Source organism: Hyperolius riggenbachi, chromosome 5 (genome assembly GCF_040937935.1).
Source record: "Hyperolius riggenbachi isolate aHypRig1 chromosome 5, aHypRig1.pri, whole genome shotgun sequence".
NCBI classification, from domain to species: Eukaryota; Metazoa; Chordata; class Amphibia; order Anura; family Hyperoliidae; genus Hyperolius; species Hyperolius riggenbachi.
Window position 1 is genome coordinate 272,315,563 of NC_090650.1, and position 27,181 is coordinate 272,342,743.

The window sequence follows — 27,181 nt, forward strand, 5'->3', positions numbered from 1 at the left end:
GGACATACTAAACTTTAACCTTCTTCCTGTTTTGGTGACCATTTTGTTTGTTTATAAACAAACTTTTTAAAACTGTTTTTAACCACTTTTAATGCAGCGGGGAGTGGTGAAATTGTGACAGAGGGGAATAGGAGATGTCCCCTAACGCACTGGTATGTTTATTTTTGTGCGATTTTAACAATACAGATTCTCTTTAACTACACTAAATGGGACAGCAATGTGTTATCCTCAAAATGCGTTCAACAGCGCGCTGTGACATCACACTACTGCTTAGCGCATCAGTGTGCCCATCAGACAGTGCTAACTATACACATCATATGCTGAGCCGCATCTCTGAAATCTGATCCGTATTGTGCTCATGCCCTTACAGAGTGTGCTTTGTAGCTTGAGAAGCAGGAGCGTTCCAGTGCTAACATTTCTGAAACAGAACAAAACTGTGCATGTGGGGCCTGACAAACTCTAGGTCTGCTAGTAAGGATTGTAATGTTGGTAGGGCCGACTGCCCGTGGCTCATTTTGCCAATGCCAAATGCTTTTCTGCTATTGAGCATAAAAGTGTTCGGCATTGATTTCTGACGTTTCGTCATTACGTTGCATTTTGAGCCCCTAGGGAGACATGGAACCACAGCTGACAGTAGAAGCTACACACAGCATCTCAGAAAACTATTTACTGCAGCACAAATGCATTGAGAGAAACAGCGCCATTCATCTCAATGTGGAGCGTGGTGTATCCCAAGTTTTTGATGACGTATTTTTGTTTATTTAAAGTACTGCACAATACTGCTGTAAATAATTGCAAACAGAACTCATAAACACAACACTGTTTAAAATAAAGAGCAGAATTGGTTTCAGTGCCCTAAAGAAACCAATCACCCCATGGTACCTTGCACTCGATCAAGGTGTGTGCATACCTTAAATTTGGCATTGTTATGATCATGTTTATTTGTATTTGATTATATTTACTAGTATATATCCTTTTTTTTATGAGCAGTTCTTTAAGATAGAAAATAACATACATCAGGTCAATGCTGTAGCTAATAATCTGTTTTCTTTTCTGTTTTAGTTTGTAGCAGGTGTGCAATAAAATCATTGCTCCGATGTTCCTTCTGGCTCACTTTTCATACCTGGATCCATATGAGAGCTATTGATTTTCTTCTAGAAGCTAAGGAGCATTTATATTATGCTCAAGTGACCTCTCATAGGACTTATTGACCACAGATTTACTTAAGTCTCTTCACCTCACTTCTATGGAAACAGCATATTCCAGGAATCCAGGACTAAATTAGAAGCATACACAAGAGACAGGTGAGCAATACAGTTTTTACACTTGGTTGATCTCTTAGAAGATCCCTAACCACATTGTGCCTCAAATAAAATGAATTTATTCAGTATGTAGCAAATTCACAAAATGCTGTACAGTGAAAAAAAAAAATAATACTCCACTTTAAAACACATAGCTAAAAAGTTTAAATCCTGTACATATTAAGCACCAACAATATGTAATAATCCGAGGTGAAGCATGTACCTGGGTATGGTTGCACAGAGCAACTGGGCACAAAAGTGCACCAATTGAAAGTCTTTACTATTGCCCCTAAGCGTGACCCAAACCTGAATGCAAAAGTATTAAGTCTTCATTCAGAGCCCCTGAAAATGGAACATTTCATGAAAAGCAACACCATAGTGAAGCTCTCCATTGTCACCTGGGAAAAATGATTTACAAAGCGAGATTAATTGTTGGGCAGCTCTCTCTCCGTGGCCGTGCCTCCTACTGCTACCCCGCCTCCCTGCACGCTGGGATAGAGAGAGATCACTCTCCTTCCAGCGCCATGACCCAGAGGTCATAAAAGTGAAAGTGGGTCAGTGTGGCCCACAGGAGTGGCAGAGAGCGGCTAACTGATCCGCTCAGCCCCCTGATCAGGTAGCATAATTTTTTTTTATTTTATGAGCTCACCTTGGGTTCTCTGTAAAGTATTATAGCATTAGCTTGGAAGCTAGGCAACCGGCATTGCTCATTAGAAAATAAAGATAGCAAGCCTGCACATTCCTCTCACTTCAGGTTGCCTTTAAAGTGAACCTCCGGACTAAAAATCGACTCAGCAGCACTGAAAAGGCTTGGTGTTTCTTTGAGGCAGGGGTCACACTTACCGATTTTCGTACGCGTTTTCTGCACAGAAAAACTGACTTCAACTGAGAACTCATGTTAATCAATGAGCTAGGTCACACTTTAATGCAGATTTCGCATGCAGAAAAAAAACTGACATCTTGCGCAATTTGTCAGTTTTCTCTATAAAGTACATTAGCTGTTGTACGGTAGAGGTCACATTTGTCTTTCAGTTTTCTGAAAAGTGTAGAAACTGAAAGACAAGTGTGACCCCTGCCTAACAGTTTCACAGCATCAGAATTTTGTTTCTCTTGTACAAGCCTCATTTTTAGCTGCACAGAAGAAAACTGCCTGGGCTTTTTTCCCCTGATGCTGTGCAAAGCATGATGGGATTTCTGATATTGTTATCTTTCTGCTGTTTTGGTGCAATTTTTTTTCTTTTACATTTTGAATTTGACATTTGAAGCCTAGCGTGTGCAGCTGGGAGGGGTAATCAGGACACAGGACAGTTGGAACTGTGTCACCTGCTCCTTGTCACTTCTTTTCAACCAAAAAGATGGCTGCCCCCATGAGAAAGATGGCAGCTCCCATGAATCACAAACATTTGCCTGTTCTTTTAAAACAGGATGGGTAAGAGATTATATTACCTTTCTATTCTAATTAACATAACTAATGTAACTTGATGACAGTATGTTTGTTTAGGCTGAAGTTCCCCTTTAACAAGGTGGATGGATCCTTCCTTTCACATGTTATGCTGTGCAGAAAAGTAATGTTTAAAAACTAATTAGATACTACGGGCAAAAAGATTAATTTTCCTTCAAGCATTCCTTGCTATAAAATATTGGAATTTCTTGCACTGGAAAAAACTACATAGGGCCAGGCCTTTTTCTTTGACATGGAAGGGGTGGTTGCTGCATATAGAAGAGGTGGCTGCAAGCAATACATGAAAAGGGGAGTTAGTGAGCTTTATTATTATTATTATTTAGTATTTATATAGCACCGACATATTACGCAGCGCTGTACAGTGTATATATATATATATATATATCTTGTCACTAACTGTCCCTCAAAAGAGCTCACAATCGAATCCCTATCATTGCCATATGTCTATATTATGTAGTGTAAGTACTGTAGTCTAGGGCCAATTTTTTAGGGGGAGCCAATTAACTTATCCGTATGTTTTTGGAATGTGGGAGGAAACCGGAGTGCCCGGAGGCAACCCACACAGACACGGAGAGAACATACAAACTCTTTGCAGATAGTGCCCTGGCTGGGTTCTGAACCAGGGACCCAGCGCTGCAAGGCGAGAGAGCTAACCACTACGCCACCGTGTTTTACATTGTAACATGAGGCTGCTTTACAAGGAAGTAAAACATCAAAGAGAGCTGGGCATAGAATCGGAGGTGACAGTTTCACTTTGAAGGGTAGCCAAAATTAAAGTTGGCCTAGAGGTGTAAAAAATATAATTCTGGCTTTTATGTCAGTGTTTCTAAGGTTGGCTCAGTGGTGGACATTTCTAATTATAATGTGTGACCCTTTTGGTGATGTGAAGGCATCCACAGCTATGATTACTAGGCGTGGGTAGGTCCCATCAGAGTATTCCTGCCATCGTGGCTTTTCTTTCCTCTGGATTGAGGTGCAGCGAAGTTCAAAAGGTTGAACTTAATGGATGAATGTCTTTTTTTCATCCTAGATAACCATGGAACTATGTTTGGAGGCAAGCGCAGAAAGGGGTTTTAGGTATAAAACTACAATTCCATATGCAATTCATTTTGTTTACACTGATCGATAATAATGCTTTGGCAACGTGCTCTGATCAGTTTTGGGCTTAGTTGGCCTTTTATCGTCTAGTTAATTTTATGAGCATTAAAGTATCACTTCAGTCTATCAATTCTCAGTTAAATGGTAAGCAAACATTTCAGGAGGAAGAAAAATCATTTGAGGTCAATGTTAACCTTTATAAACATTTTTTTTCAAACATCAATTTTGCATGTCTGACACAAGTAAATACAGAAACACTGTTAATTTCCTCAATGGCTAAGCAATGGTGGTAAAAGGTTGTGTCCACAAATAAATAACTCTGGCATCTAGACCATTAAACTTCAGAGCCAAGGGTCCATTTGTGTTCCATATGCAATTAACTTTTCCTTCTGAGTTTTCTCCTAGGTCATATTATTATACCTTGTCATAAAACATCTTTAAATCAACCGGCAAGCAGGAAAATATTCAAAATAATTCTGATAGTACGTTTTCACCAACTATTGGGTACTTTCTTTGTAAAATCCTGAAAAGCTGTTTTAAAGCGAATCAAGCACCATTTTTAGCATCCAGGGCATCTCAATAGCACATTCAATATGCATGCCAACAATGTGGCTCATTATTTTAAAAAATACTTTTTCTTTTAATATTTAAATGTTTAGCAGAGGGTTTTATTAGTCTACTTCCTAGGTCTGCCTAGGAAGTAGTGGTGTTGGGGGTGGGGTAGATAAAACACTGTGCTTCAAAGAGTTTACAAAAGTAAAAGATGCTCTTCACACCTTCTCCTGGATAAATATTGGGTAGCTAGAAGGGGATGGTAAACATGGCAGCTCCTATAGCTATTAGAAACCAGGAAACAAAAGTGGTGCTGGTACTTGGTTCCCTTTAAAGAAAAGATGAACATTTTCTGCTAGGAGATAACTCAGATGAAAACGGTAATAGCATATGGGCCTATATGTGTGTAATTTATGACTAAAAACAATGGTATTAATATTACACTGGTCTGTGCAGTAATTATATATTAATATCTTAAAATAAACAACCTTCTTTTGTGTGTTTTGTCTTAATTGTAAAGTGGGAAAGATAATGTACCTTGCTCATAAAAGTAAATTTATTGTGGCCTATAGCATCAATGAGAGATAGTTTGGTCCATGTTCAAAGGCAATGCAAACAGTGCTCCCTAAAGTCACTCAAAACCAAAAAACCTTTGCCATCCAACTTTTATGCATAGTGGCCTTAATTTGAATCAGTGTTGAGTCAGTGTTTGGCCTTCATTTTAGTCAGACGAAGATGAATTTCACAAAGTGCCCAAAAAATTGTGCCCCTAAAATAACATTTTTGCCTCAATTAACCTTTTGCCGACCGCGTCACGCCGGTGGGCGTGGCCGCGGCGGCAGCCCCAGGACCGCCTAACGCCAATTGGCGTAAAGTCCTGGGGCTCTGTTTTGAATGAGATCGCGCGCACGCTGCGCGCGCATCTCATTCTCGGAGGGCGGAGCTCCGCCCCCTCTTCAGTCTCCGAGCGGCTATTGCCGCTCGGGAGACTGTTAGACGGCGTAATCGCCGTCTAATTACCCGTACAGCGCTGCGATTAGCAGCAGCGCTGTACTGGGGACAGCCGTGTGACACGGCTGTCCCCTCCTGAGCCACGGAGGTGATCGGCTGTCATAGGCTGAAGCCTATGACAGCTAATCACAGGGATTGGCCGGCGGGGGGAGGGAGGGTGGTGGCTATACAAGAGAGGGGAAAAAAACACTGTTTTTGTTTAAAAAAAACAAATAAAAACCAAGCACAAATAAACAAACAAACACTGGGGTGGGCGATCAGACCCCACCAACAGAGAGCTCTGTTGGTGGGGAGAAAAGGGGGGAGGAATCACTTGTGTGCTGTGTTTTGCGGTCCTGCAGCTTGGCCTTAAAGCTGCAGTGGCCAATTTGATGAAAATGTGCCTGGTCTTTAGAGGGGTTTAACACAGCAGTCCTCAAGAGGTTAACTAAGCTTTATCAAACACTTTATCGAAGGTTTGATAATTTACCTTATGGGTAAAATCTAATTTTGAATTAAGGTGTTATAGATTTATTGAACATTTTATCGATAAAACATTTGATAAATATATAATATACAGTGAATTCAAAATTATATTTTACCCATGAGGGTAATCTACCCAACTGCATGTTAGTAGCTGTACTGAGGACAATAGTGATGTTCAGAAGCAGATAACTTCTGACAGCAGCATTTCACTGATAAGCAATACATTATGTAACATTATTTCTCAGAGCGGAAGCCACCTAGGTTGTGTAAATTCTTCTGGACATGATTAAAATGTCTGAAGTGATACAGTGGGGCCAACGTAATACAGCTGGGGAACAGCAGAGAACACTGGAGAACATATGTGATTTTTTTAAAAATGGGCCCCTTAAAGGACAACTGTGAGAAGAATATGGAGACTGACCTTTATTTCCTGTTCAAGAATACAAGTTGCCTGGCAGCCCTGCTGACCTGTTTGGCTGCAGTAATGTCTGAATCCCACCAGAAACAAGCATGCAGCTAATCTTGTCGGATCTAACAATGTCAGAAACGAACTTGTTCTACTGCATACTTGTTCAGGGTCTATGGATAAAAAAACAGAGGCAGAAAAACAGCAGGATAGCCAGGCAATTGGTATTGTTTAAAGGGACTCCGAGCTCAAATTAAATAATAAAATAGTACTCACCTGGGGCTTTCTGCAGCCCAGTGTAGGTCGGGACGTCCCATGGCGGCCTCCTGGCTCTTCTCCCAATGCCTGTCCATATATGGCTGGCCGGCGGCTCCCCGCGACACCGAGTGTCGGGCTCCTTCTTCCGCATATGTCATTTGCGGACGTCACACGCCGGCCGCCTCGCGTCATCACGGCGGCCTGCGTCACAGTGCGGCGCATGCGCGGTTTAATAGCGCATGCCTCCACATACCCCTCTCATTACAGGTTGTCCTTTAATAATAGGCAAATATTTTCAACCCTCATATAATATAGCGATGAGTGTGGAAAAGAGTTAATATTATGTATTTTTCCTTTGCAGTTTTATAAAAGCACCATCAGTATCAACAATATATGCTTAGTAAATCTAGGACTGTCTGGATTTATTACAGAAACATTCTCATTTATGCTTTGTTCACTTGCTTGAAGTCAAACAATTGTATAACTAAAAACTTTCAGTTAAAAAAAAAAAAAAAAAAAAAAAAAAAAACAGTTATCTCCAATATGCTTTGACATGACTGTAATGAACACTTTCTGCCACCTCAAAGCAGACACAATCCAGTCCAGATCACTTCACAATTTCCAAACCTTAGTGAGTTAATGCTAGTGTGATGTGCAGCAACATTTACTTTGCATGCCAATCAATTGATCGAATTTTTAAGAAATCAATACCCCAATATGCTGGCACTATCAACTGATTTTTGTCCGAAATAGACTGAATTGGTCGACCAATTTCAAGAAATCAATTAAAAATCTATGTACGGTACGTGGAGGGATTTGATGAGATAGATCCCTCTCTGATCACATTATGATCTGAGAGGGCTCTATCTTTTGGCCACATTGACCAGTGTATGGCCAGCCTTAAGGTGCCCATTAACAATACAATCCAGGGGCCGATCAATCGTTTCATTTTGCTATGGTAATCAATCAGAAATGATCAGTTAAGCCCATTAACTGCCAAATTCACACTAACCAATTCAACTATATCAATGGAATTGATCAGTTTTTCAGATCAATCCCATCGGAAATGATCGATCGGTTGTGAGATTGTATCGTTAATGAGCACCTAATGTTTTTGTCCAACTACACATTACATATTGCCGATTGTATCGCTGTAGTGGAGGCTTCAAAGGTTTCTTCGAATTTTAAAAGAAGTATTTCTGTTGAAAAGAGGGGCTGTGGACCCTTAAAATCTCCCATATGCTTAAGGGCCCGTTTCCACTCTTGCGGAAACGGCCGTGAATCCGCAGAGTTTCCCCGCGGGGAAACTCTGCCATAGGGGATAACGGCGCCTCCAGCCGAATCGCTTGCAGTAGCGATTTGGCTGGAACCCCCTACAGAATTTGCGGCGGAGGCTGCGATTCCCATAGCCGTGCATGGCACGGCTCATGGAATTCGCCTGCGATCCCGCCCACCCGCTCAGTGGAAACGAGCCCTTAGAGTACATCTGAGTATCAAATCAGCTTTTTATTACTACAATAAATGACTTGCATCGTTTCCACTACTGAAACTAGACATGCTGTAGCAGACATGAACACCAAAATTACTACACAATTGCAAAGATGTTTGATAATGTCTCTGTTTACCCCAACTCTACAAATTGCACCAAACGTGAACTTGCTTTTAGCATTTGCCAATCACCTGCTGAATTTTCTGTTATTAGCTAGTTTCAATCTTTCTAGCTGTAAAACAAACAAAAAAAAAAAAACATAACCTTGAGACTCAGAGATGAGGGCTTGCTGTTGTAAGCTGCGGCCCTCTGCTGGAAGCTACATTTATCCAGGAGAGTTAAAGCTTGTAACAGCTGAAGTACTGTAGAACGGACACAGACTGTAGCTTCAGTCTAATGAAGACTAATAAAATGACGACTCTTTATGAATATGCATTATTGATAGAGATATCCTTAGCAACACAGTACAACCCAAATGTATCACATTTACAGCTGCCCAATATATTTGTTTAACAACTTGTTCACACTCACACTAAACAAACGTCCATACGTTCTAACGCATTGAATGACGCACTACAAAGTACATGGTGTTGTTCACACCATCTTACTTTATAATGTGCAAGTGATGAGTATGTACTGTGCTAGGTTTTAACTCCGAAAGCAGTTGCAGTTTTGTCAAGGAATTCTTTTGATTTTATGCCAGTCACAAGACACTCCTAATTCCTATTTCAGTTTTGCAGATTGTTGTCACTTGCCTGCTCATGCTGCTGATATTCTTTATTGTCAACTGAGCAGGAACATGACACAGCAAGCTTCCAAGGTAAGAAGCAGACCAAGGGTGTCATGTGACCGCTTGTGCAGTGTAGAAGGCTAGGCAAATCCAAGGCTGATGGTAAAACATTGCAAATCCTTTGGAAGTAACATTCCTGCACTATGGACATTGCAGTATGCTTGGATATGTGGCACCTTGTATGGTGGATCAGAATCTGGAAATATAATATTATATATATATATATATATATATATATATATATATATATATATATATATATATTATATATACATACATACATATACATACACATACACACACACACACAACACCTTTAAGGTCAGGGAGATATCCTTACATAGTTAGAGTGTTGTATATGAATGTGCGGTGCATTACTTGAAAGTCAATAACTTGCCTGACTTGGGGCATAAACAGAAGATGTATTGTGTTATTGATCCAACTGACATCATAAAAAGACCTGATTAACTTCTGCAGCAACTGCTGATCTGTGGGATATTTCCTTGCCCAGATCAAAGGACTTTCCTTCCCTTTCTTGAACATGAAAAAACTACAGAATTAAGTAAATTAATGCTGGGTAAACTTATCAAGTAAATCAGAGGATAAATTAGAGTCTGAACATTTTTTTTCCCATACAAATCTTTAGAACTGCTGTATTTCTATACGCTACATTTAAGAGCACCGCTGGCATTTACAAAACTGTGTCAGTTATGGCCCAAGAAATGAAGTCTCTCAAAGTGAACCCCAAATTGAGAATAAACTGATGAGATAAACACATATTAAAGTATCCCGTGGTTTTCATTTATATTTAAATATTTATAAAGTAGGTGGAATATTTTACTGTCTCTAATCAGTGGTGGCCTATTAAGTACCCCAGAGTTAGAAAGAGGTCAATAGTTCATGTATATTATCTCTCCCTGACCTTAGAAGTTGTATTCTGCCAGGAAAAAACTTGTATGGCTGTAATTTGCTTATCAGTGATGTTTACTATATTCCTGACAAGGTACCAGAAGCTGTCACTTCCATGCCTAGAAATTAACTCTTTCAGGCAGCAAAATAAAACAAGTAAAACAGCTTTGATATTAAAATGTTTTGAACTGTACATACACATTTATTTCATCATGTCACACATCACCTCGGGCACACATTTTTGTTTAATTCACAGAAAGGTAGGGCACCAACGAGGAAATCTGGTGGAGATAGGACATGCTAGAACAGTGCTTCCCCAGGTCTGAGACTGACACCAGTGACTGACTTTTGTGCAGATTTGCCTTGTAGAAGATCATGCGTATTATAATGCCAGCTAATAGTAGAAAATAATGTTGACAGAAGGGCTAAACTGTGCATTTGAAAAAACTTCAAAGTGCATTTTGGGGAAGACATATTCTGAATGGATGCAACCAGTGATTATTTGTGGCACTTGTGGTAATTTTTCCTATACAGTAGAATTCCTTCATCGTAAACACCAAGAGACCTGGCCAATTCGTTTATCAGATGTTTACTACATCATGATAGGTCATACAATGTATATTCATACAGGCGTATGGTTGGGACTTGGGGATGGCGTTTACTATTGCCAGAGGTTTACTATATCATCGTTAACAACATTATATTGTATGTGTCACTCGCATAAAGGAATGACTGAGCACAGTTCCAGAAAGATCTATGTACAGTCGATGAAATAACAGCTTGTTCTAAACCAGTGTTTCTCAACATTTTATTGGTATGTACCCCTTTTAAAAACCTGTTCTCACCAAGTACCCCCTAGCATAGTAAAAATTATCACAAGTACCCCTTGACAAATATATATTTAATCGTAGTACATGATAATTAGTTCTAAACAATGTCCAAGCATCTACTATTGCTTTTAATTAGCTAAAACACTTATTTGGTTTTGTTTAAATAAGATTTTATCATTTTCTAAAACTATAAATTTTTATTCTTGGTTAGGTATATCAAGCCTGAGTACCCCCTGGAACCATCAGAAGTACCCCCTGGGGTACACGTACCACACGTTGAGAACCTAGGTTCTAAACAACCGTAAAAACCTCTGGAAAGCTTCGCACTCATAGTTCATTATTAAAAAGAGTGTTTCTTCCAATTAGTTACCTTTTTAGCCACATTACTTTTCTGAATTCTTAAAATAAACCGGAAATGAGGTGAATAAGGAGGCAGCCAATACAAATGGCCTTGGGTCATTCTAATATTTTGATTTCAATCAAGTATGCAGCCAGGAAGTTTGCCAAATAAACCATGTTCATCTAAAGTAAGGTCTCCTTTAACAAATAAGCTGAACCTGTGTCCAACTGTTTATGAAGCATGAGTCAGGCCTGAGTTACAACTTGTGTCCACCCCTTTTTCCCACCGGCCATCGCTAGCCCTCTCTAGTCATGTGACATTGGTGACATGATTTGTGAGCACCAGTCTAGAGACCAAAAGGCCATCAGGAGCAGCTTAGTGAGGAAGGAAGTGGTGGGCACAATAGTCTGAATCTCACTCCGTAAACTGTTGGACACAGGCTCTTTGTAACTCCCACATGCTTTGCTACATTGTTCCCTAGCGCCCCTCCACTTTTTATTGCACATCTTTGAACAATTTTGATTAGTGGTCTAACATTATTTACATACATGAGTTTAAAATATATATGCAAAGTTTAACTCCACTTTCATTCAAAAATTAAGCTGTAAGCCGATAAGATACAGCAATCTGCTCTCAGCCACCTAGTGGAATAAATAACTGGGTGTGTTTCTAAGGTATCAACTAAGGGATGTAAAAAAAAAAAAAAACTCATTTCAAAATTCTGTTACCCAAAATTTGCATACTTACTACCTTTATATTAGAGACATGCTGCTGTTAATTTAAGTTTTCTGACCAGAGTATGAAAAATTTGCCTATTTTTGAGCCCATCATACAAGCAGAGAAATGAGAATTGTGGGCTGTCACTACAGTAGCAAGGAAGTACGCTTTAAATCACATGGCACTTAGCATGTATTATTATATACCCCGTGTTTCTTTTTTTGCCACGGAATATGTTGCAACTTTATAAATCAATAATAAGGTCTAGAGAATCATAGTTGTCTGTATACTGAAATTGAAAGACTGTTTTTGATAAACTACAAAATGGAATGTATATCAATGATGCATATCATATCAATGTTTAATGAGAGTAAAGTTACAAGTTAAGTTAAGCTATTTAATTTAACAATACGTGGATAGATTTCTTTATATTCAGTTTTAGATTGAAAGCTAATATATTCCACAATTGATTACTGAAATTCTATGATAGCAGGGCTATGCAATTTCTGACTTGACATACTTATTTCTTTCTACGTGACTTCCAATGGACTTCTTGTAAATTAACAAATATAACAGTATGCAGAAATGGAAAAATGGTCAATAAAGAATGTGAAAACAGATACCATCAGTTCTACCGAGTGATTTGAGATTATTTCTTTGAGGCCGGTTTCAGACTATGGTTTGGCATTAGTGGTTCCCGCACCACCAAAAACAGGCCTTCGGGGTTACCACATTAGTACACTGTAATCCCCATCTTGCATCCGGCCAAGCAGGAAGTGAGGCTTACTTCCCGTGGCTGAAGTGATCACATGCGCGGAAGCGCATTGCTAAAAATATGCTGCGGCGGGCTTTTACACACATGGGTTGCCATAGACTTGCATGACTTCCACTCCACTGCACGTCGCCCCTAGATTTGTTCAACCATCAGGGATGTGGCAAAAACGTCACTTCCATCGCATTGGGCCGTACCGCATCTGTATGATAGTCCCCATAGAGACTTTCATTGCTCTGTGGTGGGATGCGGTAAAAATACTGCACCATCCCAGTGTGAAAGGCCCCTCAAATTAGAATATTCAGAATATTAGGAAAAATCCTTAATAGGGAAGGTATAGTATTTCTAGCCCATTTGTTTTATTATTGTGCTTGTATTTAAAAACAAAGAATAAAAAAATGTTTTTGGAGCCCCATATGATGCTTTCACTGGTACAGTTGTCAAAGCAGAAAGGTCTTGCTTTACTTCTGCCAAACAAGTCTTATGCCTGGTACACACCACCCAATTTCCAATCAGATTTTGTGTTGAATCGATAATTTCCATCAGGTCCGATCTGAATTCCGATCAATTTGTACAAAAGTGATCTGAAAATAGATTCAAAATCAGAACGGACCAATGGGAAAAAAATCGACTTAAGCCCAAATCTGATAGAAAATTGCATGGTGTGTACCAGGCATTAAACATTACAAGAGCCAGGTTTTTGGATTAATGCTGGGTACACACTATGAGATTTTATGGTCGATTTACTGTCAGATCGATTATTTCCAACATGTCCGATTTGCTTTCCAATCAATTTCCGAGCATTTTACGATCGATTTCCTATTACGGCCATAAAATCTCATAGTGTGTACCCAGCATTAGAAACTGATAATTTAGCTACATTGTTCACTATGAGCTTACCTTTACTACAAACAAGTGAAATGAAACCCCTTCTTGTGTTTACAATGTTCACAAATAAAACCAACAGGTGGCACATAAGCTAAGCTCCGCCCCATCAAAGAAAACTGCCCGGGCTTTTTTTCCTTGATGATATGCAAAGCATGATGGGATTTCCTATCTTGTTATTCACGTTGCCTAGCAACTGGGAGGCGAGATCAGCACACAGGACAGTTGGAACTGTGTCTCATGCTCCCTGTCGCCTCCTTTCAACCAAAAAGATGGCTGCCCTCATGAAATCAAACATTTGCCTGTTCTTTTAAAACAGAACAGGTAAGACATTATATTACCTATCTATTTTAATTAACATAACTAATGTAACTTAATGACAGTATGTTTGTTTAGGCTGAAGCTCCTCTAACTACACTACACTAACCCCTGCTGCCCCCAGCAGTTACGCTACTACAGTACATACTAGATTACACGAACCCTTGCTATCCAACTAGCTACACTAACTACTCTACACTAACCCCTGCTGCCCCACCAGCTAAGCTACACAGCACTGCACTAAAACTACACTACACTAACACTTCATCTCTCATCTGATCCTGCTGTCACTCTCCTCTCCCCATCGCTCCGGTCCTGTCGGTACAGATGCACTCCTCTTTTCTTACTGACGCTGCTGATGATATAGTGATACACTGCGGCAGCTTGCCACTATACAGCTCTGGGTTCTCTGTACTTCCTGGTTCCGTACTTCCACATTAGAGGTTGTCACTGACACCCCAGAAGCGCATGTGAACCGTGCGTAGTGTGTGACCCCAGCGCACATTCTCTGCTGGGGTTACAGTAACAACCAGTAGTGAGGAGGTACAGAGGCCACGAGGAACGGAGGACCCGGAGCTGTACAGCGGCAAGCGGGCGCAGTGTATCGCCATATCATCAGCAGCTGCAAGAGGAAAGGAGGATAACAGGAGCGCGTCTGCATCAACAGAACTGGAAGGAGAAGTAGAGGAGCGCGGCGGCAGGATGAGCTTCCCTGCGCAATCTGCACAACGAGTTACTGTATCTTCGGAATATAAGATGCACCCCACTCCCCCCCCCCCCCCCATTACCCCCAGTTTTGGGGAGGAAAAATGTGTGACTATATTCCCAAAAATACGGTACGGATAAACCTGTACACAGTTGCACTGTTTATAACCTAACAAATGGTACTTGGGATGTTCTGATTTGTTCCAGATAATGATATTTGAGCCTTGATAGATTGGGGATTAGGACTTTATCATCAGTTTACTCTCCTTCACACTAAAGAATCATAAAAACAGTCAAATCTACAACGAGAGACAAGGGGGAGTCTGAAAATGTGCTACTAGATGCAATGCTATGGCCATCGAGACACAGATTAGAACAAATATGCCTTTCACGTTATGTTCTTAGCAGTGACATTTACAGCAGTTACAGTAGTACAGGAATGAAAAAAAAAAATCTTTCACAGTATATATGATGAAAAATATTGCACACCATGCCCTCTATTCATCTAGAAAAGGCTTTCCTGTAATAGAGTGACCTTCCTGCTGTTAAGTGGAATGTTTGCTTGTTAGAAACATTAATGGCAGAAAATAAGGACACAAAACAATGTTCCTGTAGATAGAAAAATGTGTAATACTGCATGACATTTTTTTTATTTGATTTTTTTTTAGTAAGAATTTCTTTTTTTACTAAATTTGAAATGAACTTCATACTCCTAACACATTCCCCCATACACATTTGCGACCTTCCTCTGGTCAGGTTGACATTAACACTTTTAGAAAATAAAGCTTGCTCTTGATGAGAGTATACTGCACTATACTCACTGCACTATACTAGCAGCAAGGATATTGGGAGGGGCTAATGCTGCTGCTAAAACTACTGCCAGATGGGCAGGACTACACTTCCCATGACATATAGCAGTGACTGTTAGCTGCTAGCACTACACTGATAATATTACAGAATGGAAAGAGTGGAACCAGACAAGTGAAGGTACAACATCTTCATTCAAATTTACTTTATACAAATATGTGTACAACAACTCTTTTTCATATTGACAGGATCCCCAGATCCTCTGGAACTTCAGAGAGAAAAGAACACACAATACAGGCATGCCAAGCAGTACTGTACTGAAAAATATGGTGCAGCAAGATGGGCCAGTGGTGTGGTGATGGCCCAGTAGTGTCTTCGCCCTTTAGAAATATGGGTTTGGCCAAAAAAACACTAGAGACCTATTAAGCAGCCGCTAGAGCCATTTAAGATTCAGGATGCCCTAAATCAGGCAGACAGTAAAGAGTTCCATAATTCAGACAAATAAACCTCAGTGCTGTCTTTCACCCAAGATTTTAAAAAAAGTAAAGTAAAAAGTGTCCTGTTTTTAAGCTTTAAGTAGTTCAGGATACCGTCCTATCATTTCCACTACCTGGTTTATCCGGCATCTACAAAAAACTATGATAAGCCTATAGTAAATTGTAATTAGGTTGTACAATATACTTTTGTGCAGGTGTCACAGACAACCTACAGTAACCCACAGAACACTACATGGTGCTCAGAAGATGGTGTGAGAGTCCAGAATACCTAGTATTCACATTCTATGTCGATATGCTGGAGTTTGCTTTAGATGAAAATTACTCTGTTGACAATTTTGTAGGTTGGAAAGAGCCACTAATCACAATCAGTGTTATTTTGCTTCCTTATCTTATCCAATGTAACACCTATGGAACATCTTTACAAATGAGAAACAGCTTTTTGTTTCTCCAAAAGAAACACTGAAAATATTTCTCTTCTCCGTGAAGCAAAGTTGCAGTAAAATATTGCATTAAACAAAAACCCATCAAATTTGCCAAGTAACGACTACTGTTACTTCATAGTTTCAGAGTTCAGTGAACGGTCACACAAACTCAGACGCTTGAAAAGTATGACACAAGCTGCTCTATAATCCAGTGTACAACAGTGTTTTTACTTTTATAGCTTTTATAACATACTGAAATCAGGCAAACATGGTACTTCTGTGCACAGCTGATATCCATGAAACGCCAAAGGCCCACCATGTGCGTCAGAGTAATCCATACAATGGAACTCTTCTCATCAGAACTTTATTTAGCTTTGTGCAAAAAGCAGAATGGACAAAACCAGCTGTAAACCAGTGGCATATTATCTACTGAAAACTCAACACCTTCAGAGCCCATTCACACTAGAAGCGCTTTTCTGAGCGTTTTGCTATTGATTAGCGTTTTTTAAAATCGTTTTTTAAAATTTCATTAAAATCGCGGTAAAAGTTGCAGAAAAAATGGCTGCGATTTTTGCGTATGAGACATCGTGGCGATAGGTTGTTTTTCTAATACAGATTGACCGATTTTTGCGTTATGACAGAATGCGTTTTTGATTGGGTGGGCTGTGTTGTGCGTCCAGTGCTTGTACACCGAGCGTCATTCATTAGGTAAGCACCAGGGGGATGGGAAACGCATTTTGTATTTTATTTCTTACTAGCCAACCCGCGTCGTAGCATACGCCGCATCTATCTATCTAATAGAGTACGTGCCTCAACCTTGAAGCAAGAAGAAGTAGGCTTTCCATGAGAAAATGTATGCGTGCTCAAACACCAAGTTTAACCCTAGCAAGTCTGGCTTTGCAAATCCGGCCTAATTGGCTATTCATGAGGCAATGCTCATGCAAATATGCATTTGCTTTCGCATGCCAAACTATGCAGGGTCCAAAAACCAATACCGCAAAGCGATCGCCCTGCGGGTATTAGTTCATGCTACATTAACACTATCCAGGAGCGCCACGGGGAGGATTCCGAATGCCTCCATACAACCGGGGGACTGCGGGGTCCCAGGCTCTCTTACTGCCTGGGAACCACAGCGGCACCCCGGAGGGGGAGGCTGGGTGGCGCAGCTGCACCCCCCAAGTGTGGTCAGCGCCGGGGAGAGCCATCCGCACCCACCTCCCAATATTAAAAACAGGCACTTACCTTAACGTCCATTGCATTCTGCAACATGCACATTAACTTGGGGGCACCACATGAGAAAGGAGTGAAGCATGGGTCACCCCGAGCTTTAGAGCTCAGGGCTGGCTCACATACAACACTCCGGGGTGGGGGGAGGACAGGCGCAGACAACTCACTCCAGGGCTCACACCACCAGAGCAAGCCATCCACCACCTGCCTCCAAAGGATACAACTGCAAAAAATGCTTTCCATGAGAAAAATTTTGCGTGCTCAAACACCAAGTTTAACCCTAGCAGCAAGTCTGGCTTTCCAAATCTGGCCTAATTGGATATTCATGAGGCAATGCTCATGCAAATATGCATTTGCTTTCGCATGCCAAACTATGCAGGGTCAAAAAACCAATACTGCAAAGTGCTCTCTCGCTGCCTGGGAACCACAGCGGCACCCCGGAGTGGGAGGCTGGGTGGCGCAGCCGCCCCCCCCCCCCCCCCCCAAGCGTGGCCAGCGCTGGGGAGAGCCGTCCGCACTCACCTCCTAATATTAAAAACAGCCACTTACCTTAAAGTCCATTGGGTTCTGCTACATGCGCATTAATTTTCTCATGGAAAGCATTTTGTGCAGTTTGTATCCTTTGGAGGCAGGTGGTGGATGGCTTGCTCCGGTGGCGTGAACCCTGGAGTGAGTGCGCCTGTCCTCCCCCTCCCCTCTGGAGTGCTGTATGTGAGCCAGCCCTGAGCTCTAAAGCTCGGGGTGACCCATGCTTCTCTCCTTTCTCATGTGGTGCCCCCAAATTAATGCGCATGTAGCAGAACGCAATGGATGTTAAGGTAAGTGCCTGTTTTTAATATTGGGAAGTGGGTGCAGACGGCTCTCCCCGGCGCTGGCCACACTTGGGGGGGGTCGTCCACGCCACCCAGCCATCCCCTCCGGGGTGCCGCTGTGGTTTCCAGGCAGTGAGAGAGCCTGGGACCCTGCGGTCCCCCCAGTTGTATAAAAAGGGGGCATTGGGAATCCTCCCCGTGGCGCTCCTGGAGCACACCAAAAACTGCTAGCAGATCCGCAAAATGCTAGCAGATTTTGAAACGCTTTTTCTTATTTTTCTGTAGCATTTCACCTAGCATTTTGCGGTTTTGTAAAGCATTTTTGGTGTAGTAGATTTCATATATTGTTACAGTAAAGCTGTTACTGAACAGCTTCTGTAACAAAAACGCCTGCAAAACCGCTCTGAACTGCCGTTTTTCAGAGCGGTTTGCGTTTTTCCTATACTTTACATTGGAGGCAGAAACGCCTCCGCAATCCAAAAAATGCCTCACCTCGGAAGTATGCGTTTCAGCAAAAAGCCTCCCGCTCTGGTGTGCACCAGCCCATTGAAATACATTACCCAAGCGTATCCGCAGCCGCAAGTGGATCGCAAAACGCTTCCGAACCGCTCTGGTGTGCACTAAGCCGGATAGTGCTAATGTAGCATGTAGCAGGGTGACTGCTTTGTGGTATTGGTTTGTGCATGCATTTGCATGAGCATTGCCTCATGAATAGCCAATTAGGCCAGATTTGCAATGTCAGACTTGCTAGGGTAAGGCCTCTTTTCCATGGACTGTGAATAGGCAGTGAAATGGCTCTCACAACTGCTCACTGCTGCCTGGTAACTGCTCACTGCTGCCTGGTAACTGCTCGCTGCTGCCTGGTAACTGCTCGCTGCTGCCTGGTAACTGCTCGCTGCTGCCTGGTAACTGCTCGCTGCTGCCTGGTAACTGCTTGCTGCTGCCTGGTAACTGCTTGCTGCTGCCTGGTAACTGCTTGCTGCTGCCTGGTAACTGCTTGCTGCTGCCTGGTACTTGCTTGCTGCTGCCTGGTACTTGCTTGCTGCTGCCTGGTATCTGCTCACTGCTGCCTGGTAACTGCTTGTTGCTGCCTGGTAACTGCTTGTTGCTGCCTGGTATCTGCTCACTGCTGCCTGGTAACTGCTTGCTGCTGCCTGGTAACTGCTTGTTGCTGCCTGGTATCTGCTCACTGCTGCCTGGTAACTGCTTGCTGAGCACACAGCTCAACAGTCCGTGGAAAAGAGGCCTTAAACTTGGTGTTTGAGCACGCATACATTTTCTCATGCAAAGTACTTCTTCTTCTTGTTTGAAGGTTGAGGCACTTAGTCTATTATATATATATATAGATAGATGCTGTTCAAATCTCGGTGTTGAATAAAGTTCTAAAAAAAAATTCCAGCGCACAAACAATTATTTGCATGAGATAGTGAAGGCTTATGGCAAATTCACTGGTACTCTGTACATAGCCATGCGTATTCTGGGGCAAGCATTCACCTGAGGTGTGCTGAAGTGCTCCAGTTACAGATGTTTTTTTTACCGACTGATTAGGGCTGTCAACTGAGGATGTATAAGGATGCGAAGTGAGAAAGAACAACATTCTGCTAATCAGAAAAGACACACTGAAGGGCCATTCTGACTTTTAGGCTATTTTCACACTAGTTTGGTCGTGTTGCATCGAAGAATATAATCACTCTAACGCAATGCAATTATATTTTAATGGTACATTCAAATCAGCACCCTAGTAGTGTAGAATGACAGATCAGTTGGTATAACGCAACGCAAGTAGTACAGTACTACAAAACGTATGCGCTAACCATTGCAGTGAGGCATACTTTCTACATACCGTATGCTCCACTGTATGTGCTGTACTACAAGCCATGCAACTTTTCCCCTCCATTGCATTGCGATCCTGTTTTTACAGGGATCGCAATGCCCCAGTGTAAACCTAGCCTTAAAGTGCATTGTGCACTACTGATGTAAAAGATGTTAGGTTAGGCTGACCAGGCGTCCTCTTTTGCCCGGACAGGTCCACTTTTTCAGACCTGTCCGGGCCGTGCTGCCGGGATTTTGAATTGGTGAGAGAGCCGAATAGGAGCTGAACACCAGCGGCAGAAGAGCCGCTTGCAGAGAAAGAGAGCCGAACTGGAGTCAGAAGAGCCGCTTGCAGAGACAGAGAGCCGAACACGAGTCAGAAGAGCCGCTTGCAGAGACACTGTCTCTGCAAGCGGCTCTTCTGACTCATGTTCGGCTCCCCAAACGGCTCTTTGGCAATCAATCCCTGCTGCACTGCTCTGCTCCGCCCAGGGGTGGACTGGAGAATTCGCTGGCCCGGAGGAGGAGAAGGATGGAGGACAGAGGAGGTCGGGTCGGTCCTCTCCAGACGCAGCCAGCCAGTGAGGAGATGCGGAGATAGCGCGGTGCATCTATCCTCATATGAAATGGCAGAGACTGCCAGAAGAGTCCAGTCCTGCCTCGTGTCTGCAGCGTTCTTGCAGAGTGCCAAGTGTCCCCCTCAGCTCAGTCCCAGCATCCTGGCTCTTGAAGCTCCGATGGGACAGGGACACTGGCCGTGCAGACACCACAGACACTCTAATTGGTAAGCCGACACCTCTTCTCTCCATTTGTCTTCTGTGCATTGAACAGGCAAGCCCTGCTAGCACAGCCCACATCTGTCTCCTGTAACCCTTTCATTGCTGGTATTAGCTGAATGAATCAGCTTGTTGCAGCACTGGTACATTGCATTTAAAGGAAACATCAAGGCTTTTTATAAAAAACAAACAGATCTTATCTGGGGCTTCCTCCTGCCCCTTGCAGCCTATGTGTCCCTCTACTCCCAGACGTTATTCTGGGGTCCCCTCCGTAGCATTTGGCGACCTGGTGTGGCCGGGAGCATTATGCGCAGGCGGCATGGCTGTGTGCAGTTGCAGAACTGGCCAACCTCACCAGGTCCCCGGCTGCTATGGAGGGGACCCCAGGATAACTCCTGGGAGCAGGGCTGAGGTGAGGGACACATAGGCTGCCAAGAGCAGGAAGAAACCCCAGATAAGATCTGTCACGCTGGTGCTGTGTGGCCTGTGAGAGCAATTCTCATTGCATTAGTGGGGAAATCTGCTGCCAATCTTATAGCATTTGTGGGGAAATCTGCTGCCAATCTTATTGCATTTGTGGGGAAATTTGATGCCAATCTTATTGCATTTGTGGGGAAATCTAATGCCAATCTTATTGCATTTGTAGGGAAATCTGCTGCCAATCTTATAGCATTTGTGGGGAAATCTGCTGCCAATCTTATAGCATTTGTGGGGAAATCTGCTGCCAATCTTATAGCATTTGTGGGGAAATCTGCTGCCAATCTTATAGCATTTGTGGGGAAATCTGCTGCCAATCTTATAGCATTTGTGGGGAAATCTGCTGCCAATCTTATAGCATTTGTGGGGAAATCTGCTGCCAATCTTATTGCATTTGTGGGGAAATCTGTTGCCAATCTTATTGCATTTGTGGGGAAATCTGTTGCCAATCTTATTGCATTTGTGGGGAAATCTGTTGCCAATCTTATTGCATTTGTGGGGAAATCTGTTGCCAATCTCATTGCATTTGTAGAGAAATATGCTGCCAATCGGATTCCATTTGTGGGGAAATCTGTTGCCAATCTCATTGCATTTTGTGGGGAAATCTTCTGCGAATCTGATTGCATTTTGTGGTCGGTCGCCCCTCCACCATGTGGTCTGGAAAAAAAACTGTCCTCCATGCCCGCTAAGTTGGACAGCAAACTGCTAAGGTCTTGTATATTTGTCCCCACCCATGACCACGCCCACATGCTGTTGTGATCGTCCTCTTTTTTGGAAATCAAAATATGGTCACCCTATGTTAGGTGGCCAGTTTCTCATCTGTATTTACCATATTTATTGGACTATAAGATGCTTCTGATCGTAAGACACCAAGGTTTAGAGGACAAGAAGCAGGGGGAGGATTTTTTTTTGATAAATCTGGTGCGTTCGTGGTGCAGGGATATCTTGTACTTCACCCCCCTTGTACCTCGTGTCCTCCTCTGTCCCACTTGTCTGCCTTTCTCCCCAATCTTTTTTCCTGTGTCTTTGCTTGTCTACTGTATCTTACTTTGTGTCCCCTTGTCCTCGCTTTTCTCCCACTTGTCCTCCTTTCTGTCCCTATGTCCTCCTTTCTGTCCCTGTGTGTTTGTTTGTCCCTTTGTCCTCCTTTTTGGCCCAATGTCCTAATTTTTATCCGCCTATGTGCTTCTTTTTGTCCCCCTATGTACTCTTTTTTGTGCCCCCAGAGGAGAAGCCGCTTACCTGCATGGGCACCCTTGGATCAGGTGAGAGATGGGCCACTGCTAATTAAGTTGCACGGAGCAGAGGAGGACACATGGGGTCAAACAGTACAGGGAGTCCCCATCATTCAGCTGGTCATATCGGCAGGCATTCATAAGTCAGGGACTCCCTGTATGTGAAAAATAAGATGCAGTGACTTTCTACCCACTTTTGGGGCGCAGTGCGAAGTATTCTCCCCAGAATTTTTTCCAGCTGGTGGCATGAAAAAGTAGCCAGTTGGGGCATGGCGGGAGAATGCGCAACTATTCTTACCGCATATGAGGTGGTGAGCCAATGTTAGCCAGGTGGTAACCAAAATTAGCTAGGTGGAGCACCCGGCTAAAAGAGCCTGGGGAGAACACTGTTGCAACTTATATTCTGAAAAATTATGTATAAGTAAAACATAGCTGTAAAGAAGTGGTCTGGGCGCTCCTCAATGTCACAGAGCCTCTCCAAATTAAATGTCTCAAGCTGTTGGGAGGATCACTATACAGTGGGGATAGCCCTCCCCTATAAGATGTAGAAGAAGAAGTCTGTACAGCGCTCACTCCTCACATTAGTACGGCCGTAGCACAGACACACACAGTGGGGAGCACTTATGGTGTAGAGGTGCACTCACTGTGGTATGCAAGGGAACTGGGAAATTTAAAGTCACAGTTTTACACTATGTTCCATTGTATGTCTTTTTGAGGAAAAGTGGAGCCAAGATCGTGGTGCTAGAGGGAAGAGAGCGAAATTTGGAATTCAACAGAAATACGTGTTCAGCTGATCTGTGGCAAATCAGCCTCTGAACGTCGGTGAGAGTATTCATTTCTACTAGAGACTGGAGGCAGTTGCAGAAAGTGGGATTTCTGTGGTTTATGAAACTTATGTACTAATGTGAGGAGTGAGCGCTGCACAGACTTCTTCTTCTACACTGTATAAGCAAAATATACATACTAAATTAGAATTATAGTCATTTAATTTTGCATAATAATATATATATATATATATATATATATATATATATATATATATATATATATATATGCACACATACATATACATACATGTATACACACACCATTATAACTTATGGAAATTGATGGGGGCATGAACTGTATAATGCACCATGTAAAGTGCTGTAAACTTGTGTTCATGTTATACAAATGCAACGACAATAATAACAGAAAAGACACCTTAGTAGAGATCTAATTAACTCGTAACAAACACATTGGAGGGCAAAATAAAAGCTTGACAGGTGAGCTTTTTGTCCCTAGACTTGTGCAAAGGACTAGGGAACATGATCTGCGCATGGAGGAAAAATGTTTTTGCTATTTATTTAGGAAAGGGTTCTTTACCGTAAGAGAGTGATTTAAATGTGGAATGTATTACCACAGGATGTTATGTAAAATGCTATATCTGTGTATAAGTGGGGCTTGGATGCTTTCCTTGCATTGAAGGACGTCCACAGCTATAATTACAAGGCAATGCCATCTGGAGACAGGAAGGAATTATTTGTAGCAGTAGTAAAACTGTTTTCCTATGTAAATAAGCAGCCACTCGTGATGTTCTATGACAGGAAATAAGTAGGTTACAGTGCCCAGATAGCTCATGGTGACCCAGAACTACTAGAATACTATAAGGGGCTAAAAGAAACCAAAAAGCAACTCTTACTATAAAAAAACAACAAAAAACCACTATGCTAAATATGAACCGGCCTTCTTAAAAGAGAAGGTATTTTCAACCATTAAAACCTTGCAACAGTAACCCCTCTATGTACACAGAAGATGTAAAAATGGTTCCTTTGCTTCTGTAACTGGCTTACTAGTTTTTCACCAGACCTTTTCTCCAGACTCACTCAGAACTGCAATAGGAGTTCACTTTCCAATTAGATAGTGTGTATAAGTCTTGCATTGCTAGGAATGCAAAGGGGATGTAATGGATCTTATTGTAACCCTGATTATAGTAATGAGATCATCAAACTGAGTAATAACATTTGTATGGCTTCTCTGCCATATAACAAAAGAAGGTGCTAAGGATCTACAATAAAGCTGTTGCAGTCCTTGACATTCTATATGAGGGATCAAGAAGGGACTTTTATCTCAACAAAGCTAAAGTTTCATTTCAACTAAGTATTGTGAACAGTAACACACGTTGGAATGACTTATGTACTTACAACACTAAAATGAATATATTAAAATAAATCACATTAATTTATATGCACAGCAGTTGCAGGTACTTATTTACAGCTGGGTGCTGAAAAAAAAACAAAAAACAGTTTTGCACGACATAGTAAGCCACACCGCCAGCACTATGCAAATACTCAGAGCAGTGAAGACCTGTTCTGTCGCACGGTGTCATTCAGTGCTTCTTCATAATGGCTCAGTGATGCAAGGAACTGAGGCGTGACTCTCAAGGCAGCAGATTTCATGAAGAGCCCTCTAGGAATCTGCAGTCTACAAAATATGACTGCTAGCATGGTGCATTTGTTCCTTATTTGTGAGCATAACCCATATAACAGGGTCTTACTAGATAATGCTTAAATATTCACTCACTATTCAAAAAAAAAAAAAAAAAAAAAAAGCTCTATAAATTTATAAATTGCTCTATAAATTTAATGGAATCAGTTACCTGCACACAGGGAAACATGAGAGATATGCCTGAACTGATCCAGGGAACAATGGTTTCACGACAGTGTAACAAAGCTAAGGGCCCATTCACACTTGGGCAATTAGGCTTTTATTGCTGATTGCAAGTACTTTTTAAAGCGCTGGTGCACTAAAAAGAATATGGCAGTGATCTCACTGGCGCAATCGCCGGCGAGAAGTAATTATAAGCAAATGAGAATGCGGTGCATGCATCGCTTTCTTGCAATTTTTGAGCAATCACGATTATATGGTTAAGGAAACGCTAATCGCAATTGCTCAAAAATGTACAGTGAAAAATACACAACGTGGAAAAATTTGCAGACGCAAAATACTAGTGCTATTCGCTAGCATTTTGCATTTGCAAGTGTGAATGAGCCCTAAAGCCTCTCTCACAGATTTGTGTGATGCTATAGGATTTGATACACGATTCAAGTCTGAAGAAGGCCGAGTAGCCGAAAGCTTACTCTTCATTCTTTTAAAGTTAGCCAATTAATGGTATCTTCCTGGTTCAAAACTTCTTGCTATAGGATTTAGTCATCCTATATGGAGTTATAAATATGCATGAGAGCTTGCTCAGCCCATGCTTTGGCAAGAAGCATACTGTACATTCTGGCACCCTAGAGCTTGCTGGGACAGGCAATGCAGATTCCTACTGGTTCTGAATGTTTGTTCCCTTGCAGCTTGGGGTGTAAGTTCATGGCAAAGCACCTTCTATGCAGAGGGGAATTCTATAGCGGACATTTCCCATTACAGGTCTGCATGAGAGTCCAGGGCATTGAGAGGGTCTTTTTACCCAAGAGAGGTGGTGACCTACTATCAATCATCCGAAAAAGGGAGGCTCTATGGATATTCCGTCTTGGAACTAGAGTCCCTAAAGGTCTGAATGCAAGGTGGGACTTGGCTCTAGTGACAGCATAATTGCATTATAGTGTATTTGTTTGCTCATATGTGGTTTCTTTTGGATAAGAATTCATCATATTTTTCCACACGTTGTTCCTACACTTGTTTTTAATTTTATGCTGTATGGTTTTAAATACAAACTTATGCATGTACAGGTGGTGACTGCCGTGTGTAGGGAGGCTGATTTTTGCTTTGACTCCTCCTCTAGTAGGAGTGGTCTGTGCCCCACCCCGGTTGGTCATCATCTACTTAAAAACAGTTGAGAGCATTTGTGATTTTTAGCTATGATTAAGGGCATCAACTTGGCCCGAAACATGTCAGCTGTGTCATCACTGATATGAGGATACGTCCTGATTAAAGAATTTGAGCTTTTTTCAAGAGACACTGTTGCGGACTCGATCTTTATTGCATGAGAGTAATTACACTCAGCACTTCAAAGGAGAACAGCAGCCAAAGCACAAAATCTGATCAGAACATGTAAAGCAAATAATTGCTCTCTTTTGTCTACTTTTAGTGACAGTACTTTTTGGGGAAAAAAGTTCCTAAAATAGTAGTCTAGTATCAAGATGTGAAGCCTTTTCTAGAGAACATCCAAAGTAACCTAAAGGCATTGGCGAAGCAGCTATTCTGGCCGTGATAATCCTAGCATGTGGTCTTTCAGTGTCGGGGTCACAGAGCTCCCACTGTTGTACTAAAAGACAATGACACCTAGAAGATCAATAGCAGACTACACGTGCCGCCCAGTGGGCTGCCCCAAGATTTCCTGTGTAATCTTGGCTTTGATCTTTTGGCACAAACTGGTTCAGTGTGGTGATCTTTTTCTTAGCTCCACAGTTGAGATATCTGAAGGTAAGTATTTATGAGGAATTACTATTGGGTGGTGGTACTTTCAGATTTTCTATGGATCTTGTAAGTGGGGAGGTGGTCAGGGCAGTGAATGGTATTTACTACCAGGGAGGTTATGGTAGATCTGGGTTAGAGCAATGGAAACAGTATTTAACAGTGGGGGTGCAGAGGGAGGCTATAGAGTACTAGGTTTGAAAACATGCATTTTTGGGAAAAGCTAACAATGCAGATGCAGGCAAACACCCTGACAGGTCACCCGGAATGTGATGAAGGTTATGGACTGTAGAATACCATACAATTCCATCTAACAGAGAACACTTACTCTTTAGCAACTAAGCTACATTTCCCTCACCTGAAACAAACGATTCTGATTGCTGTAGGTGTCAGCCATGAATACAGCTATCTCC

At 42.0% G+C, this 27,181-nt stretch overlaps 1 protein-coding gene and 1 long non-coding RNA gene across 7 annotated transcripts in view; one reads left to right on the plus strand and one right to left on the minus strand.

The window, feature by feature from the left end:
- LOC137518726 (uncharacterized) overlaps window positions 1-1,298 on the plus strand; it is a 102,878-nt gene extending 101,580 nt beyond the window's left edge. The window contains exon 3 of the long non-coding RNA XR_011020876.1: window positions 1,063-1,298. This is a non-coding gene — a long non-coding RNA (uncharacterized lncRNA). The remainder of the gene's footprint in view (window positions 1-1,062) is intronic.
- Window positions 1-27,181, minus strand: part of ATXN1 (ataxin 1) — a 439,823-nt gene that overhangs the window by 315,805 nt on the left and 96,837 nt on the right. The window contains exon 1 of one of the 6 annotated variants that reach the window (XM_068236938.1): window positions 22,381-22,426. The exons of the other annotated variants lie outside the window; for them this stretch is intronic. The gene's annotated coding sequence lies outside the window, so the exon portion shown is untranslated. Of the gene's footprint in view, window positions 1-22,380; window positions 22,427-27,181 lie in introns of those variants that run through there. 6 annotated transcript variants of the gene reach the window in all.